The sequence below is a fragment of the Puntigrus tetrazona genome, chromosome 15 (genome assembly GCF_018831695.1).
Source record: "Puntigrus tetrazona isolate hp1 chromosome 15, ASM1883169v1, whole genome shotgun sequence".
NCBI lineage: Eukaryota > Metazoa > Chordata > Actinopteri > Cypriniformes > Cyprinidae > Puntigrus > Puntigrus tetrazona.
In genome coordinates, this window is record NC_056713.1 from 5,544,089 (window position 1) to 5,564,719 (window position 20,631).

Genomic DNA, 20,631 nt, shown 5'->3' on the forward strand with positions numbered 1-20,631 from the left:
AAATTAATTAGAATTCCTTTGAAAAACCTTTTTAAATATTTTTGTATGTATTGACTGTATTACTTTTTTGTGAATTTGATACCCCTTTTTGTTTTAGAATGTTTCTCTCCTTTTTGGATGTTTTAGACTAAACATTGTTCACTGTTTTGTGACCTTTGTTAAGAAAATGATTTTTTTGTTTCCCTTTTGCTACTATATTTTTCTGACTAAATTCACATTAAATTAATTTAAGTCATCCAGCCCTGACTTTAGCTTGTGTTATGGCAGAAGGATATCATAATATCACATTAAGGAAATGTGAGAATATCATATTATATATTTTCAGCATATAAGCACTCTGTAATTACAAACTCAATGTGAAAATGCTGCTCCTTCTAAAACAGTTGAAGGAAGTAACAGCTGATAGAGCACCAGTTGTACCAAACTAAATATCATTATGTGATATATCATAACGCTAAAAGCAATCCATTCTGATTAGAAAATTTTGTACCTGGTACTCATCTAATCATTTGTTTGTTTCTGTCCAGCGTAACAATTATTTCTGACTGTATCAGATCAATTGGTGCAGGACCTGTGGATGCCTCTAACCCTTGACCTTCCCCAGCGTAACCTGTCTAGATGTGTGCTTAGTCTGCTCCATCTTTTCTTCTGCAGTCTGAAATAAATTCCACTGTTTCGTGCATTTCAGATATATCACTTATTGCTTCAGCAGCAACAACATAGCAGATCTGGCCCACCAGAGCAAATGATGCTTACTAACAAATACTAATTCAAATTTGTTCAAGAGAGGTTACCATGCAGTTGAACTAAAGCTAACACAGTGATAACTAAAGCATCTGAAAATTGTTGACACACTTACATGAGGAATCAGTCATTTATTACTGTTTGGTTTGACAGTGTGTCTGTAATCCATATTTGCAAATGTCTGTTTAGCTGAAGTTCAGAGAAACTCCTCCTTAACAGCAAAAGCATGAGCAGACTCTACCCCTCCTTTTCCTCTTTGCTTGCACTCTGTTCTTTCTTTCTGACAGAGAGTTTTATCCTGCATGTGCTCTGGAGTCTTGGAAGGAGCCACTTGAATTTTTTTGGAAAGGTTTTAGATATAATGTCACCATCTCTGAGCTGAGAAGAACTGGAGTTGCAAGGGTCAACCGATGCAGAAAGGAAACTACAGGTGAGCAGAGAGAAAGAGAAGAGATAACCAGAGAAAACAGCTGTTAGCTGACAGGATGTTGGAGTCTAGAGAGCATGCATCATTAGGCATGAATTTATGTGATTTTTAAAAGATGAATAAATGAAAAATGTTTATGCTGCACTGACAAAGCTTTCTTGAGATACAGAAACATTCTTTTTCGTAAACTGACACCAACATTTTGAAGTGTAACTCAAGCTTTATTCACTAAAATTCCCCAAATCCCATATGCTTACATGTGTACTTGTTTGGCCATTAATTCCTTCATCTTTTCTAACTGATCTGACTTAGTTTTTGTGTAGTGTGTTTTAAAAAATCCCCTCAGATTTTCCCTGATGTTTTATCAGTAAAGCTTATATAATCCTCAAACTTTAAAGGTTTTAAACTTTCTCACAAGATTTTTATCAAGCCAACATTCAACGTGTATATTAGATATATAAGCACTTGATTCGTATATTATTTATGAAGTATCTTTGATCAGCATTTGTGATGAATACAAATATGGGGAAATGTACAGAGCTATTATATATTTTATATTACTTTCCATAATATTTTATTTTATTATTATTAATTATTATTGATAATATTGAATTTCTAGAATATTAAATTCTATTGAATTTAAACCAGGTTTTATGTTCTAAATGATTAAAAGAGATGTTATAAAGAACTTGTATGATGTACAAAGCATAATATTTAGTATTAATTATAATAATAAGGTTTACATTAAAATTGTTATTTACATTACATTTTTACACTATTATACATTATTATTATTATTATTATTATTATTATTATTATTACTATTATTATTCACAGTAGATCATACAAGTTCTTTATAAACATCTCTTATATTATACAATACATTTAGTATTAAAATCGATTTAGTTTTAGACATTCTTATGCAGGATCAACTGCCTGAAATAATGAAATTATGTAATATGGTAAAACATGCATTAGAATGACACCTGACCCAGATTGTCCTCCAGACTGTTTAATTGGTGAATGCTGCACTCGCTGTAACTCTTCACTTACATCCTCTTCCACTGTTCTGTACTATATCTGATTTACACATAAGACTCAAAATTGCTGTTATAACACGGGAAATGTTTAATACCATGTGATTTGGCATATATAATTGAACGCTCATATATAACGCTCATATATTTTGTTATTCACATTCTTTCAGTTATGTAGAATATATTTGTGTTTTTGGTCTGTATTTAAGTGCTTGTGTTTGCTGTGTATATGATGGTTCTCTAAGGGACTCTAAGTACACAGTGCACATCTTTAATTGGGTCATTTTATGCTCAGTGTTTCATCTGCGGTATTCCTTAATTAGTCATCTCACTTTACCTACATAATGATGTTCAGATTTATGTACACATTTATTGTGAGAACGTCTCGGTTACGTATGTGACCTGATGGAGGAAACGGAGACGTTATGTCGTGACGACAGACTGGGGTCTTGCATGGAGCCCTGATTAGCTCTGATTAAGAGAAAACTCCAATGAAATTTAGCAAGTGGTTAACTAATTCTGAGCCACTCCCCGTCACACGGGTATAAACTGACAGCAGAGACAGACAGGAAATCTTCCAAGGGAAGACATGAATCTTACTGTGGAAATACACATATGGGATTGCCCGCAGGGAATCGACCATATGGCCACCTAGTCCAGTGCACCGACCTTCTCAACGTCCTTCATTTCCGCTCTTGGGCTACTAATGTGGACATTGCCTTCCCGAGGCACAACGCCGTGACCTTTGTTCGGTTGCATCAACCTCGGGTCAGACTCACCCTTGTGCAGCTGTTTCAGTGCCTTGGCTGGATGGACCTGCAAGATGGACCCTGGCTGCCCCGCCGTCGAGGGTGGAGGGAGACAAGCCGGTTTCTGGCCAGGAGAGGGGCCATCCACGACTTTGTCAGCTCCTCATGCACCTCCGGGAAGAAAGGAACTGCGGCCGTGAACCAGTACTCAGGAACCAATCATCCAGCCGCAAACGCTCAGGTCTGGGAGGCTCGCACACCTCCAGCCCGATGCTCGCGGTGTTTACGAACAAGCATAGCTCTGGATTCACTCAACAGCGGCCGTATAAACTACCAGTCAAAAGTTTGGAAAGTTTCTTCTGCTAGGTTGCATTAATTCAATAATAAAGAAAAACAAACACACACACACACACATACATAAAAACATAATATTTTTAAATATGTTTTATATATGAATGATTTGTAAAATATTAATATTAGCCTATTTGTAGTTTTACATAGTGACATTCTATTTCAAATAAATGCTGTCATTTATATTTATATTTAGTTTCGATAAGGGTTTATACAAAAAACAACAAAACATTCATCAGCACAGTTGTTTGCAATATAATCAGCATATCATAATGAGCATCAAATCAGCATATATTTCTGAAGGATCATGTGACACTGAAGTCTAGAGTAATGATGCAGAAAATTCAGCTTCACATCACAGAAATACATTACATTTGATAATATATTCACATAGAAAGTAGTCATTTTAAAATTGTAATATTATTTACATAAATGCATGCTTCATTTTTAATTATTCATTATTAGTAGTACTATTATCTTTTTTTATAACATATAACTGTAGCAGAAGAGACTTATTTCCAAAACATTGAAAAAAAAGATTTATTTTAAACTTTTGAACAATATTGTATACATACCAGATTTAGTATTTAAAACAATAACCGAATCACCATACATTATGTTTTAAAGAGGGACATAAGATTCCCAAATTGGTGGTCAGAAGACACAGAAGTAAACTGGCTGTTTGGGGCTAATGATGAAAAGGAAGAAGAATGCAGTGGAGGACAGCTCCACGCTTATCGCCCTGTCCGACCATCCTGAACAAACCTACGGGAGCATGGAGGTACACCACTGTCTGTGTGTGTGGTTTTTTTATATATAAGTACGTGCAGGTTGTTTACAAAAATAATCAGCGGTCACAAAGAGAGGAAGCTAATTAGCAGTTAACAATGCAAGACAAACATGCCAAATTTCCTCACATCTCTCACCTTCCACCGCTCCACCCTCACATCCCTGATAAGACGCGCATTACAGGCTTTTCATAGGAATTTTCTTGTAAAGATTTTCTTGTATGCATGAATCAGTTCTTCATGTGCATGCCGATAAATGGAGATGTTGCGAACTGCATATCATTCGCAGACGTGCGAGGCAGCTCAGGAAAACAAGAACGTGTTCAGTGATGGGGTCACTCGGATCGGTGAGTATCGCGTGTTAAAAAATCGGATTCTTAATTTAGTCACTTTGACAAAGTATTGGTCAAAAAAGGAGTTTTTTAGTTCATTTCCTCTAATAGCAATATTTTGATATTGCCAAATTATCAGTGTTTAATAAATTGTTATTTCATATTGATTTAGAATCTGAATGCGTTTGATAAATAAGACATGATACTGAACGTGTTTCAGATTTTGTCTTGGTCTGGGAGGAATCTGTGAACCCCCTGAAGTCGTCAGAATCAGATGAAGTATCGTCCGGCTCCTCACGTGACACTCACAGGAAGTGGAGGACAGAGTTTCTGTCTAGACTCCAGACCGCTGGCCTTCATCAGGAGACGGTATGTATATTTTCGTACATATCACATTCAAGTTTCATATGTTGGTTGCAGCCATAGTCCAAATAAAATGCAAACTATGCTGTATGTGTACTTATTTTGGAAATAATATATGCATGCTTTGAAAGCATGTAATTAAGCATAAAAATAGTTGAACTAAGCACTGAAGTCCAATTTTATATGTAATAATACGTAATTTATTCTATCGTCTTATATTGTTAGTGTGCTGCTCAATAACCAGACAAACATTAACTGTAAACTTAAATATAGTCTACTTTACAGTCATTTCTGTTAAAACTTGTATGGTATATTTTTAAATATATTGTTATTACAATTTTAAAGAAGGCTGTCATACCCCTGGACTGTGTGTGTTTTCATTCCCCGTGTGCTCTGTGTGACCTAGTTTCTGTCCTCTGTTAATCATGTCGTTATGTTCAAAAGATGTCACAATGATTTAAAATGCGCTTTAAAATCAAAACTGAAAGGACACGGTTGCAGCTCTCCTATCTCCTGCTGTGAATGTTTCTCAGAAAGAGGTTCTGCAGGGAAAAAACAAAAAAGACTACTTATGTCCTTCTGAGCGCTCCCTGGAATGTTCTGTGTTATTATGCTGAGGAGATCAGTCTTCGAGTGCCACTGCAGGTAAATCATACCTGATCTTTTATACCACAAAGTAAATGATATACTGAGTATATCTAACCGTCCTGTTCCGTTTTAGATTGTGAGCGACTCGATATCAAACTGGTCTGAGAAGATCCTAGAAAACTGCACATCCCAAACATGATGGCACAAGATGTTCCCAACCTTCCTGGACTACTACACCTGCCAGTTCCGCAGCAACAAATTAGAAAGGTACCAATTAAAAAAAAGGACACTGTCTTTCATGCTGACCTTTCACGAGTTCACCTTTACATATAATCTGATTAAGCAAATGTTAAGCATGTTAGTGTGCTGTTATGGGGTGGGGGCGCTTTGAGGCCAATATATATAGCCTGAATGCATAGAATCCCCAAAGGAAGCATATAATACACAGAACTGCAATCAGCCAGCCAATTTGAATTGCCTCCCATAAAGCGCGTTTGCATGGAGGGCAACCGAAGGGAGCCTCGTCCACCAGCCGAGCAGCTCAACTCCATTTAATCAGCTAAAGCTGAGCAACTCATTACCTTTTTTATCAACCCAATGCGACATATATGTCACCACAATATCTTGCTAACGAGTTTATTGAGGGTTGAGACAAAAAGCATAAACGAGTAGGCGGGCAGAAGGTCAGAACCAGAACAGCAATACAATCAATGCGCAGAAAAGGCAAATCCAACAGTTGAGAAACAGGCAGACAGGCAATGATCATAGGCAAGATAGCAATGGGTAGAATGATAAACGCTCGGTGGGCAGGTCAAACTCGCTTTGTCTGGTTGGAGAGCCTCTGGATATAAAATCCTCCAAATAGGAAATGAACAGAGAAGAACCTGGAGTACTGGCTAGTACTTGGCGAGAGGGCTCTCTGCTGGCTGGATGTTACATATCTTTGTAACTTGTTTTATATTAATTTGCTCAAGAAATGTGTTAAAATCAGGTTAAGTGTAGATTATTAAAACATTAAAATTGTTGCGTGGGTTTAAACGCCTTCTTTAAAATTGCTGAAACTGCAACATGTGCTAACCAGGCAGGCCACCATTTTGTAAACTTTGTCACGGCAACAAAACTGCACACAGCCACACGACTGAACCTGGTAGACTCTGAGTAGAAAGGGAGGATAATACATTAAAAAGACTTTTCCAGATAATCACTGGTGTTCGTGACAAGTGTTTTTTTATATAAGATAAAATAATATACAAAGGAAGCTTCTCTTACATAATCCAGGAATATATTCAGTAAATGTGATTCCAAATGAATCCCATCGTAGTTTATGTGCATGCCAAAATAAAAATCCATCTCAAATGAGCACACACCTTTTTATGTATTTTAAGATTTTATGCGCATCTTGCATTTCCATCCAACGTTTTTTTAAACGCAGTGCCCCAAAACGTGCATGAAAATATGCTGAAGGAAAACTCCTGCTAAAAGCCCTACTTCAAAAACGCACCTCAACACGGTTTAACAAGTTGGTGTACGTGCGAACAAAGGAAGTAAGCTTAAAAACAGTAAAACATGTATCCAAGCCCTGTGTGCTTAACAAAAGGATTTGAGTCTGTCATGTAACATACAATTCATACACTTTCGTGTTTGCAGAGAGTCAGCTCTCCTTAAACACAAACACATATCACACACTCCCAACACACAATTATGCAAAGTGCTTGCGGTATCAGGTGACCCATATATTTAATGACACACACCTACAAACTATTTTTTTGTGGCACAGGGTCAAAGTATATAACTATTAGTGTTATTATTTTTAAGTTAGTGTAATTGTTTCTGTGTATGTTTCTGTGTGTAACTACTGTGCATTTCGAATCAATCTTTTGCATGCATAAAAAAAAAGAGTGTGCAAAGGAATGTTTAATATAATACACTTTACTGCTTTTTACTGCTTTTAGGTTTCTTGGTCATGAAAACAAGGATACTTTTTTCAAGACCACACAGAGGCACCAGATAGTGAGTTTTGAGCATTTTTCCCCTAAAATCAGAAGGTGCGCTAAAATGTTTTTAGTTGGTGGATGCATCACTGGTTGAAAGTCAGCTCTGCCAAATCCACTGTAGAAACATTCACAAACATTTGCATATACGTATCCCGTGATTCATTTATTTCACACATTGGTAGTATTTCACACATTTTCTGCGAGTACAATCATGATGCATAGTACAGATCGTACTGTTTATTTGCTTAAATGGACAATTTTTTCTTTCTTTGTTAAACTGTTCTGTTTTCTGTAATTGTTGTAAAGCTGTATGAGATATTAGCCAGGACTCCATATGGATCGTTGAAAGAGGGGAGGTTGGCATAGGCCGGCTGGTTAGTGAGCGTGTTCTCACTGCTGCTTTTCCTCTACACGAGGTAATGTAAGAGTCTATCTGAACATTGCCTTCACAAACAAACAAATTATGCTCATTTCTCTTTTTGCTTACAATACTTAAAGCCAGCATGAAATCAAACTGACTTCTCTTAATGCGCGTGCATTGTCATAAAGCATTGTCTGCGTCATTTCACGAAAAAGAATTGTGTTTACAATCTTTGTATAATCTATGCAAGCACAGTTTGACTTGTGTTCTTCTCGCTAGGGTCCATTTGAGATGGTGAAGAAAGCAGCAGATCCACAGACTCTCAACATGAGACAGATCCTGCATCACTACTGGGCTCGCTGGGCTTGCTGGAGAAAGTATCAACCTCTGGATCACATTCGTGAATACTTTGGCGAGAAGATAGCGCTCTACTTTGCATGGCTGGGTATGACGATTCAGTTTAAGCCAAGACATAATACATATGACCATCTTGTATTCACATATACATTTTACAATGTTATATATCATCTGTTATTACTATTATCATTGCTTTTATTACTGTTACAGTGGTCAACATCTGAAGTGGTTCAAAGCCTTTCATCAAAGTTGTCCTGAATACAAAACAATATCTGTTCTTGTCTTAAAACATCTTTGATGAGCTTGACTTGTTTACTGTATTTATTTATTTTTAGAATGCATTTCTTATTGTAGAGTAGATTTTACAAGTGTTCTATTAATTAACAACATTAAGGATGACATACTTAAGCATTTCTAATTACTAATACATAATTAAAAAAAAATCTAACTGTTAATATTATTTATTGATTTGAGCTAACATGAAACAACAATGAACAGTTGTGTTTTCATAAACTTTTATCAGCATTAACAAACATAAATGAATGCTGCAACAAATGTGTCGCTCATTAATAGCTCATGTTAGTTGATGCAAAGTGTTAGCATTAATGCTAACAATACGTAGATGATGGAGAATTAATAACACTAAAGCATTAATAAACTAAAACACTCCGCTTTTCACAATAACAGGCTATGACTTACTTTCTGTGCTTATTTATCCTGTCCGTAGGTTTCTACACAGGCTGGTTATTACCAGCAGCAGTAGTGGGCTTTATAATATTTCTGTTTGGTATCTGGCTGATGGTAACTGATGTGGCAGCGTGAGTATATCACAAAATTGTTCATGTCAGTTATGTTGCTGACCTGCTGTAGCACTGATCCTGACCCTTGACCCCCACAGAGAAGAGCTGTGCACCAGTAGAGACGCATTTGTCATGTGTCCGCTATGCAACATCTGCAGCTACTGGAACCTCTCCAGCATCTGCTATACTTACAAGGTGACATTCCTACAAGTTTTTAAATTATGGACAGCATTTTAAATAAGCTAAAAATAACTTTCTCTAAAACTAGCTATCACATTATGTTTTTTTAAATCCTTGTTCATAAATTTTGCAATAGGCGTGGGCTTGCTATTTGACAACGGAGGAACTGTGTTCTTCAGCATATTCATGTCTCTGTGGGCATCACCTTCCTGGAGCACTGGAAGCGCACAAGCTCCATACTCTCCCATCGCACCGATGGGACTGCTCTGAATTTGAGGAAATAGAGGTGATTAAATGTCTTAACCTTTAATATTTACTAGTCCTCAAACTTGAGCAATTCTTTACCTCTCTTGCTTTACGCTTAATATTTTGATTCTGATGCTAGGAGAGGCCAAGACCAGATTCACAGCGTTGGCGCCCATGACGATTCGTAATCCTGTCACAGGGGCAGAAGAGCCCTATTTCCCAGAGAATCAACGACTGAGTCGCATGCTTAACTGGCAACATGGTGGTCATTTTAATGGTTAGTCAATGGATTTCCATCTCGCAATGGTTGAGAAATCTTCAGTAATCCCCCAAATTTTAAAAGCAATCTTTTATTCCTTGTACTTGCAGATTGCCATTGTTTTGATTTTCTTAATAGCCATTATCCTGTATCGAACCATCCTAAGCATCATTATCTACAGATCGCAGAATGCCTTCTTCATATTTTCCGTAAGTTCCTTTCCATTTCTTTTGTACCGGACCAAATTATCTTTTAATACCTGACCAAATTATTCACATGTTGAATGAAGAATGCATTTGCATTAGCTAACACTTCTATTCAAAGTCACTTGAAAACTTTCATGTTGAAAGTGTTAGTTCAGTGAAGCTATATCTAGCCGGTAGACCTCAGCCTCCAGCATTTTCTCCACCAGAGAGTTCCCATTCCAATTAGACTATGACAACCTCTCCAAGGTTGGGTCATTAAAATGATGTTATGTGCGAGAAACAATGTTCCAAACCTGCCTAGATGTAGAAATAACAAAGCTACCATTAAACAGTAGAGGGAGGGTTTAGAGTGGAGTATACCAAAGGGAAAGCAAGTCTCTTTCAAGATTAGCCAGCTATGGCTGGCTAGAATTCACTACTATGATTAACAACTTGGTTTGCTAACACATAAAGCTGGTATAAAATAACCATTGATTAGATTAAAAGAGAGTTTTCACCCTATAGGCTGGAAGGATAGCTAGCCTCACTGGTTCTATGCTAAATTTGCTGGTTATTCTGTTGCTGTCTCGGCTCTACACTTACCTGGCCCAAATTCTGACACGATGGGGTAAGCTATTTCATATTTACACATACTATATACATATTTCTTTACACAACAGCTAAGTTTTATTCACTCCACTTTATTAGAAATGCACCGCACCCAGACCAAATATGAAGACGCGTTCATCCTCAAGGTCTTCGTCTTCCAGTTTGTCAACTTCTACTCATCTCCTGTTTACATTCGTTTTCAAGGGCAGGTGGGTAGTTATGCAGTACTGAGCGAATAAATATGTAAGAAGATTCCGTTTTCATCTAATATTTGATTTGTTCTACAGGTTTATTGGATACCCTGGAAACTATAACACACTCCTTGGAATTCAGAAATGAGGATGTAAGTGTTTACATTGTCAGAAATTGAAATTGTCTTCTTCCTTTAAAACGCACTTTGCTATACCATTTGCTCATTTAATTAAATAACTTTGGTTCTGTCCTTGTTTTTATGCAGTGTGGTTCCTCTGGATGTCTCATTGAACTAGCTCAGGAACTGTTAGTCATCATGGTAGGCAAACAGGTCATCAGCAACATCCAGGAATTTGTCTTACACGTAGGTCCTTGAGCTCAATCTTCTTAAAGAGCTTGTCTAGTCATTGTAATATATAAAGAACCATCCCCACGATTTACCCATCTCTTTAAAACAGTAAATTAAAGACATGGTGGCACAGGAGGAAGCTGAAGCCAGCTCCCAGTCAGGAGGTGATAGATGAACCAGACAACGAGCCAGAGCTCAGCCCATGGGAAGCAAACTATCAGTTGCTGGTGTGTGAGGGGCTGTTCGATGAGTATCTGGAAATGGGTCAGTCTTTATCTCTTGTATCTTATTTAGACTGATGGACAAATATAATGCTATTATATTATGTATGTTAAAATAGCGGTTTTACTCTTGGATATATATTTTAAAATGTCATTTATTCATGTGCTGATATTTCAGCATCATTCATTTATTTATTGTCAATGTTACAGATGGGCTGCTTAGTATTTTGTGCATATTATGCATCTATTTCAGATTAATAGAGAGTCAGAAAGATGTTTATTTGAAACTGATTTTTGAAACCAAGTAATAGAAAACAATTAAAAAACAAAACCAATCAGTCTTGTTGACCAACTCTCTCGGTGTAAATTAATGCAAATAATTTGTGTATTACAAGATTGATTTATTTATTTATTGCAAAAATACATTCACAAAAATTTAGTTTTATTACTTCTTGTCCAGTTAATGCAAGTATCCTGGTCTTCGTTCTATTAGGGACACAGACTTCATCCAGTCAGAGGCTTATTGACTGTGACATTTCAGCTATTATTATAACAGAAATTATGCCCTGTCAGATTAGTAAGATCACATCTAAACTGCTTTGGACTGGTTTATGTGCTGTAAATACTGGCACTTTTATTAAATAATGTCTAATTGTCTGGTTAAAAGAAAATTAAATTGTGTTTATTTTTATTATTGTGTCTTTTTATAGATTACATTTATAGTATTCTTTTTAAAAAGTACAATACACAATATATATTACTATCTCATAAAAAGAGTATCATTTTGGTGGCTTTCAAATTGAACGCAATTGCCATTCAACTCAGATCAAAGGCTGATTTTGAAACTGTTATCTTGTCAGTTCTGCAGTTTGGTTTCATCACCATCTTTGTAGCAGCCTGTCCCTTGGCTCCGTTGTTTGCCTTGATAAATAACTGGGTGGAGGTGCGTCTCGATGCCCAGAAGTTTGTGTGTGAGAATTACCGCAGGCCCGTTGTGGAAAGAGCCCAAGACATTGGCATCTGGCTGACGATTCTAAAGTTCATCTCCTACCTGGCTGTCATCAGCAATGTAAGTGTCTTTGTCCTTTATAGTGATCATTTGGGACCAGGGACCACGTAATAAATTCTGTAAAATGTAATCTGTAACATATTCCATTAGATAACTCAAGTTCGAAAAACTTTGAAAATACTTCCAAAAATGGTGCATTTTTTGTTGGCAAGTATAACAGTGTGCCTGTGAGTCTTAAAAAGGCCTTAAAAGTTCTAAATCAAAACAGAAAGTCTCAGATTTATGGTCAAGTCATTACATACGTTGCAAAAAATAAAATAATTAAATAATAAATAGCATTTTTATGTGTTGTTTTGCATTACAAATTTCTAAACATCATTAAATCAAGATTCATTTACTTTAAATGCATATTGAGCCTTTTTTTTGAAAAACTAACACTTTTGAGTTTTGAATTGAGAAAACTAATTTGAAAAACTAACTTTTGAATTGAGTTTTTGCTTAAAATTGCTTCCGGCTTCACTACAGTTCAGACACTCCTGCTATTTATTATAAGATTATACTAAGATTTTAACTTCAGCAGATCAACACAGTGCCCAAACAACACATTTTTGGAAGAAACGGTAAAACAAAAAACATTTTTGGACTGGAATAGTACTATGAAAAAGAAGACTCTGTGCCTTCCGCTGCCAACTGGTGTGTCCTGTGAATCTAGTAAAATCTAGTTTATATCAGGTGTAGAGAAGCAAGCCGAAATTTTTTGACATGCAAATCAATGACACAAACAGGGAGTGAGACCCAAAGGCACTCCTAGCATCAGATTGTTAGGGGTATCTTGTATTGCTGCAGTAGCATCCTCTACCCCTTCTGACAGGGATTGCAAACACTGGTGTTCTACCACCCTTTATACATCCTGAGATTTGAAGCTTTAATGAATGTGGGTGAGGAATCCCCATGCATGATTGAACATGGATTGTATCAGCCAGCAGCTAACATCGCTGCTAACAGGCAATCAAGGTCGACCAGACAGAGGAACTCAGCTCAGAGAGCAGCTGATGACGTTGATAGTGGCTCCCTTATCAGAAGCATTAGTAGCAGGACCACAATTACACAACTATCTCTGATGTGAACAGGGAACTTCAAAACATTCTAATGAGGCTCAAGACTGATGAAATTGATATTCAGAAAGAGCAGCCAGAACTCCTTTAGAAGGATTTTAGTGAACTCTTTGAAACACTTTGAAGACTTAAATTTCAGTCGTTCAGAATACATGGCTACAAGGAACCCGCGGTATAAAAGAAGTGAACTTCATTGACAATTTCAGTGTTTTCTGGGGCCACAGACAACTGTTCAGTATGTTTTTTTTCATAAAACCTGCAGAAACCCTGTACAGGCTATAACTGAAAATTAAACATTATTCCTTTTCCAGTACGTTTATTTTGTTTCAAGGTTTTTTTCAAATGTCTTGATGTTGATCATCTCATTGATTCCTTCAACTCAAAAGCTGAGAAATGTGACAGAAGACAGAAAACTGGCTTTAGCATCCATAAAGACAGCTTTCATGCTTTCAGTGTGAAACTAGCCACAGCTAGACAGAGCTTCTCCCCAAACCTTATAAACAGTAACATAAAATGCAGAGGGAAGAAACTGTTCTTGTGTCTGGCCATTCTGGTGCTCAGTGCTCTGTAGAACTAGCCAGAGGGCAACAGTTCAAAGAGGGTGTGCTAGATGTGATTTTGCCAGTCATTCTGCTCACTCTGGATAAGTACTGCTCTTGGAGAGTGGGAGAGTTGTACCAGTGATTCGTTCAGCAGTCTGGACTGAGCTAAATCAGGCATTTATTGAAGTGCAGAGGACAGATTCAGTGTTGGCAGAGTACAACATTTTCAGCACCTCCTTTGGCTGATTAAACTTCCTCAGTTGGCAAAGGAAGTATAACCTCTGCTGGGCCTTATTAATAATGGACTTCATGTCCTGAGAGTTGGTGGTGCCCAGGAACTTGAAGTTTCCACTGGCATTACAGTACTGTCCATAACGGGTTGCTCCTGAAGTTCACTATCATCTCCACTGATTTGAGCGTGTTGAGCTTCTGTTTGTTATAACTGTCTGTAAGCAGACTTCTGAATCAGGCCGATAAGTATGGTGTCATTGCAATCTTCAGGAGAGTAGTAATTACATGCACCATGTGTGAGATCTATGCTTTATGGCTTTAATTTATGGTCTAATATATGACCACAGCGTTGTTTCACAGGTTGCCATATGTCAAATGTGTACATGTGTAGATTTATGAGTGGATTTATTTGACCCCTCTGTCAATGGGGTCCTGTCACCTTGATTGAGGTGTGTAAATCAAAAGATCAAAACAGATGTTAGATCACACATTTTTTGAGTTGATTTATGATGTTCTCTCACCTATGGTATGAGTTTTTTCGTTGTTTCTTCCTGACCTGTTCCTTGGTTGGAAGACAAGTGTGCATGTCACACCCCTAAACAGTTCAGTTCTGGTTGACCTATAGGCTAAATGTTGATAGCTAAGACATCAGAAGACTGTATGCTAACACCTATGTAGGATCAATACAACCTAATCTTGTTGGCTGATTAGGTAAACTTAGATATACCTGAAGTTAAACCTGAAGACCAAACCATTAATAAACAAAATGTTTTTTATGCATGCAAAAAGTTTCATGAACAATTGTGAAAGTTTATTAAACGCAGATTTGTAAATTATATTTTTTATAACTACACAAGATTTAGTCATCTTGCTCAGATAGATGGTCGGTGATCAGAGAGCCCTAAAGCTACCTTTGGGACAGATTGATATGCATCTTTTATTGCAGACATTTGTTTTATTAAAGTCCCAAAGAGAGATAAAACACAGCTCGGGTGTTGTTCTGTGTCTCTGATCTGATCAGTGTGTTTCTGTAAAGCCAGGCTCAAGTGCGCTTGTGGTAGTAAACACCAGAATGAATGACTCTCGTGGCGAATAAACTGACTTAGAGTTAATGAAGAGTGCTTCTACATCAGTACAGCACATCTTCAGTTACATCTGTACGTTATCTTTGGCTGATGTAGAAGCATGTCTTACTGCCACGCGATTTCTCTGTGTCGCGGATCTCTCTGAACAGCTGGAAGCTCGCAGATTTAACGTGCTGTCCAGTACAACGAGCCCTGGCGAGTGCCCAAGCTTGCTTCCTATGCTTGCGTATCCTAAAGCATGTTGCTCATAAACCTGTGAAACATTGGGTGGTGCGTACTGCCAAATATCCTGCAATTCATCCCTGGTGAAACTGATTATAGGGAATGTAACAAAACATAAAAACAACTGCAGAGCACAGAGGCAGCCATCAGCGCCATCTTGGATTAGAACCAAGATGCCATTAGTCTCCTTTAATAATGGCTCATATTCAGATCAGTGCAAAAATCACTTGTGCATCGCTGACATACAATAATGCACATCAGTAATATAACGATATATTATATTAAATGAAACAAATGACAATAAAATTCTTAGTAATCCATTCAATGGTTGAAAACGAACCATTTTAACCATACTCCATTACTCAACCCAACGCATCACAACACATTTCTGAGATCAGTCGTACAGCATGTGTGCCATTGTTCTGCTTGGCGTTGCTATCACTGCTTTTGATGTCCAAAAATTTAAATCCAAAATAAAGTTAATTAGACAGGCCGCATATCTTGTTTGACGCCTTGTTCTTTTGCCAGGCTTTCCTGATTGCCTTCACGTCTGATTTCCTGCCGCGGCTCTTTTATCGCTACACTACAGGCAGCTTGAGAGGATACGTCAACTTCACCCTCTCAGTGGCCCCAGCAAACTTCACACAAAGTAACATGACATGCAGGTGAAGATCAAAGATTTTCTATATTGCACTACTGTTCCATACTTTGAGGCTGGTGAGATTGCAGTGAAATGCATTTATTTAATAAAATGGTATATTGTGATAAGTTTAAAAATGTGTTGTTCAATTGTTGCTGTGATCAAAACTTAATTTCCAGCATCATTGCTCCTCATTAGTCAATCAATCAATCAATCAATCATTTCTATTTATATAGCGCTTTTAACAACACAGGTTGCATCAAAGCACTGTACAGTATAATGACAGGGATGTATAATGACAGGGATGTATAATGACGAAAAGTGACCAATTTCTTATTAAATGCAGAGACGGTCTCTGTAGTCAATTCAACGATAGTCACTAGAAGTTAAGTGTCCCCAACCAAGCAAGCCAGAGGCGACAGCGGCAAGAAACAAAACCCCATGCATACAGAATGGAGAAAAAAAAACCTTGGGAGAAACCAGACTCAGTTGGGGTCAGTTCTCCTCTGACTGGACCCCAGCACTTAACTTCCAGTTCAATTTTAAACGCAGCTGTGTCAGGTAGTGTCAATGACTTAGTGTGTGCGTGTGCGTGTGTGCATCAGGATCTGGTGATTGGTCCACAGGGCGCATCTAGGTGTTCTGGTCTCTGATGAACATAATCTCTGGGTGCTGATCCACCATCTAGTCTGGATACAAACTGTGAAAACAGATTGAGAAAGAAACAGGACTAATATTAGCGTAGATGCCATTCTTTTTATGATGTCACAAGTACATCATATTGTAAGAGAGTAGTGTTCCCGGTTCCAGCAAATCTAAGTAATGCAGCCTAAAAATCCTTTAACGGATTTGAATAATAAAAGGTGTGTTGGTGTGTTATGTGTAGGCTAAGTTAAAAGATGTGTCTTTAATCTAGATTTAAACTGGCAGAGTGTGTCTGCTTCCCGAACAGAGTTAGGAGATTGTTCCCGGAGTTTAGGTGCTAGATAGGAAAATGATCTGCCGCCGCAGTTGATTTTGATATTCTAGGTATTATCAAATGGCCAGAGTTTTGAGAGCGCAGCGGACGTGCAGGACTATAATGTGATAAGAGCTCGCTCAAGTATTGAGGAGCTAAACCATTCAGGGCTTTATAGGTAATTAATAAGATTTTAAAATCTATTCGATGTTTGATAGGAGCCAGTGCAGTGTTGACAGAACCGGGCTAATATGATCATACTTCCTAGTTCTAGTAAGGACTCTGGCAGCTGCGTTTTGGACTACCTGAAGTTTGTTTATTAAGCGTGCAGAACAACCACCCAATAAAGCATTGCAATAATCTAACCTTGAGGTCATAAACGCATGAATTAATATTTCTGCATTAGAGGTTGAAAGCATAGGTCGTAATTTAGATATATTTTTAAGATGGAAAAACGCAGTTTTACAGATGCTAGAAACATGATTTTCAAAGGAAAGATTGCGGTCAAACAGCACACCTAGGTTCCTAACTGATGATGAAGAATTAACAGAGCAGCCATCAAGTGATAGGCTGTGCTCTAGATTAATATATGTGGGGTTTTTAGGTCCAATTATTAGCACCTCTGTTTTTCAGAATTTAACATTAAGAAGTTACTCATCATCCAGCTTTTTATATCAACTATGCATTCTGTTAGATTCTCAATTTGGTGTGCATCACCAGGCTGCGCTGAAATATAGAGCTGAGTATCATCAGCATAGCAGTGAAAGCTAACACCATGACTCCTGATAATATCTCCCAGAGGTAACATGTACAGGTTGAAAAGTAACAGTCCTAGCACTGAGCCTTGAGGAACTCCATATTTCACTTTTGATCGATATGATACCTCCTCATTTAATGCCACAAACTGATAGCGGTCAGATAGATATGATTTAAACCATGCTAAGGCGCTTCCTCTAATGCCAACATAGTTTTCTAGTCTATCCAAGAGAATGTTGTGATCGATAGTATCGAATGCTGCGCTAAGATCTAATAGCACTAATAATGAGATAAAACCACGATCAGATGATAGAAGCAGGTCATTAGTAACTCTAATGAGAGCAGTCTCAGTACTATGGTACGGTCTAAAACCTGATTGGAAATCCTCACAGACACCATTTTTTTTCTAAAAAGAAATTAGTCAAATTTCAATGTCACATGATCCTTCAGAAATCAGTATGCTGATTTGCTGCTCAATATAACTTTTCTGAACATTATCAATGTGCTGATTATTTGTGGAAACCATTATACATTATTTTCAGAATTATTTGATAAATAGCAGGTTTGAAAGAAGAACATTTATTACAAATAGAACAGAGATTGAAAAAGAGAGTCACTTTCAATCAATTTAATGCCGAATAAAATTTCTCAAGAGTTTTTTTTCTACATTATGCAATATTATCCACTTGATAGCACAGATACTGTTTAAACTATGCTGAGCTGTATTCAATAATGAAATGCCTTTAACTGAATTTTGAAGTATTCTTGTCATTTTACATTAATGACACTCCATTTTCTTATTTGATAATGTAAAGTGATTTGTATTGTTAAAAGCACTATATAAAGGTGATTTATGAAAGAGCCCAAACCTCTGAATCATAATGTATATGTGTAGTAGTGTTTTATAAATACAAATGTGCAAACAGATATGTACCATAAAACACATAGAAATAACAGTATTTCCTCTTTATGTCTGGGAACATAGTGGCTCCTAATGCTGAGTTGTGTGGGGTTAGTTATGACAAAGAGATTGATTATAATTTTTTTTTTTTCAGATATCGAGGCCTCAGAGATGATAAAGGACAGCCCTCACAAGATTACTATCATTTGCTGGCCATTCGACTGAGTTTCGTCATTATATTTGAGGTGCACAGTCTATTATTAGTTTGACCAAACCTTTTTTAATATTTGCACGTTTATTTGTTCTGAAAATTATGTTGCTTCCTAAAACTAAAAACATTTACTAAAGCATTCAAAGTGTATTTTACATTTGTACTGATGTATTGTGCTGTATAAATGTTTTTTCGTCAATTTTAAACATTATTGATATTTGAGCTTTTTCTTCTCCAGCATGTAGTTCTCCTGATTGGACGTATTATTGACTGGATGGTGCCAGATATTCCAGAAGAGGTGGAAATTAAGATCAAACGAGAGCATTACATGGCCAAAGAGGCACTGGCTGAGAATCAGGTGACTTTTATATAAACTATTACGAATGCAATTATAAAAATCGAATAAGATAAGTCTAATCGAATAATTCTAATCTAATATTTAAAGCATTGTGCATTTTTAAAGCGTTATCGTTATGCAATTTTTAAAGTGTTTTACTAAGTCTTCTTATATATTTTCGCTCATGTGCTTCTTCAGTCTTTGAGTAGAACTGTCCTGGAGGAAATGGAGAGCCAAATTTCTGTGCTGCGACACAGAGGAAGTACACTGAACGATATTTTGTCTCCTGAACTTGAAGACAAACCTCCAGTCTGACACTCTGATATCTGACACACACACATTTTAAATATCAAGATGGTGTTTCTCTCTATGAAGATATTTTTGTAAACTGAACTCTAAAAGCATTACAAAACAACGGTTCAGAGACCTACCTTAAATTACGCAAGAATCAATCACAGTGTCTCAAGTTATGATATGTTAAAAAAAGGTATGCTGAACATACTACATACATATTTATGTATACAATATTAAAAAAATGACCGAATAGAAATGCCCCATCAATATGTTACCTTCCAGTGTATACTGTAAGTGAATTGAGACGCAGTCCTTCACGTTTCACTGAATGTAACAGTTCCCTCTGCTGGAGGATCACACACGATGGCTGTATTATGTAATTTCCGTCTTGTTAAAAACGTACAACTATTGATGATATACAGTTTGGAGAAAAAAAGAGCAGTCAAACTGTTTAGCTTAAGTTAGACGTAAGTTATAATTCAAAAGATTGCAGTCCTTTGTAGTAGCAATGCAAATAATGTTCCATGTACTCTTCAAGTCACTAGAGGTCATTTTGAGACTAGAGGTCATTTTCTTTCATCTCAATATGTGCCACTGAAAAAGATGGCAAAAGCATAAGTTAACCTGTTTTTCTGATGACACGCGCTGGAAACATGTCAAATACATACTAACAAATATCATTAAACTTTAACACATGTGTGTCCAACTGTGTTGGTCATTTATGGCAGCAAATCTCGTGAAGAACTGCCGGTTTTCTGTGATTATTCAGCTAATACCATTGTCTGGGTTTATAAATCACTGAATGCTAAGCACCACAGAATTACTGAACATTCAATAAACAGTGTTTCTAATAATCAACATAATATTGGCATTTCATATACCTAGAACATGTAAAGTGTCAGTTCACAATTTTATTGATTTATGTTTTTAAGAAAGTAACAGATTTATAAACAAACGCATTTAATACTTTGACATTTAATATTTTGAAAAGGCACACAGTTTACAAGGTTTGGTGTGAATAAATCAGTGGTGGCCAAAAGCTTATAGCTCCATATGGGGCAAATATGTATTTATTTAATCTTTCAGGCATCAGTTCAACCAATATCAAACGAAGAGGATTTTTGTCCAACTCTTTAACCTGCTTTCTTCCAACATGACCTATTGCTTGTCATGGTACAAAACAAACTGACAGGCCACA

At 36.9% G+C, this 20,631-nt stretch overlaps 1 pseudogene; it reads left to right on the plus strand.

The window, feature by feature from the left end:
• The first annotated feature begins 1,019 nt into the window (after positions 1–1,019).
• On the plus strand, positions 1,020–20,136 carry LOC122358471 (annotated as a pseudogene).
• The last annotated feature ends 495 nt before the right edge of the window (positions 20,137–20,631 follow it).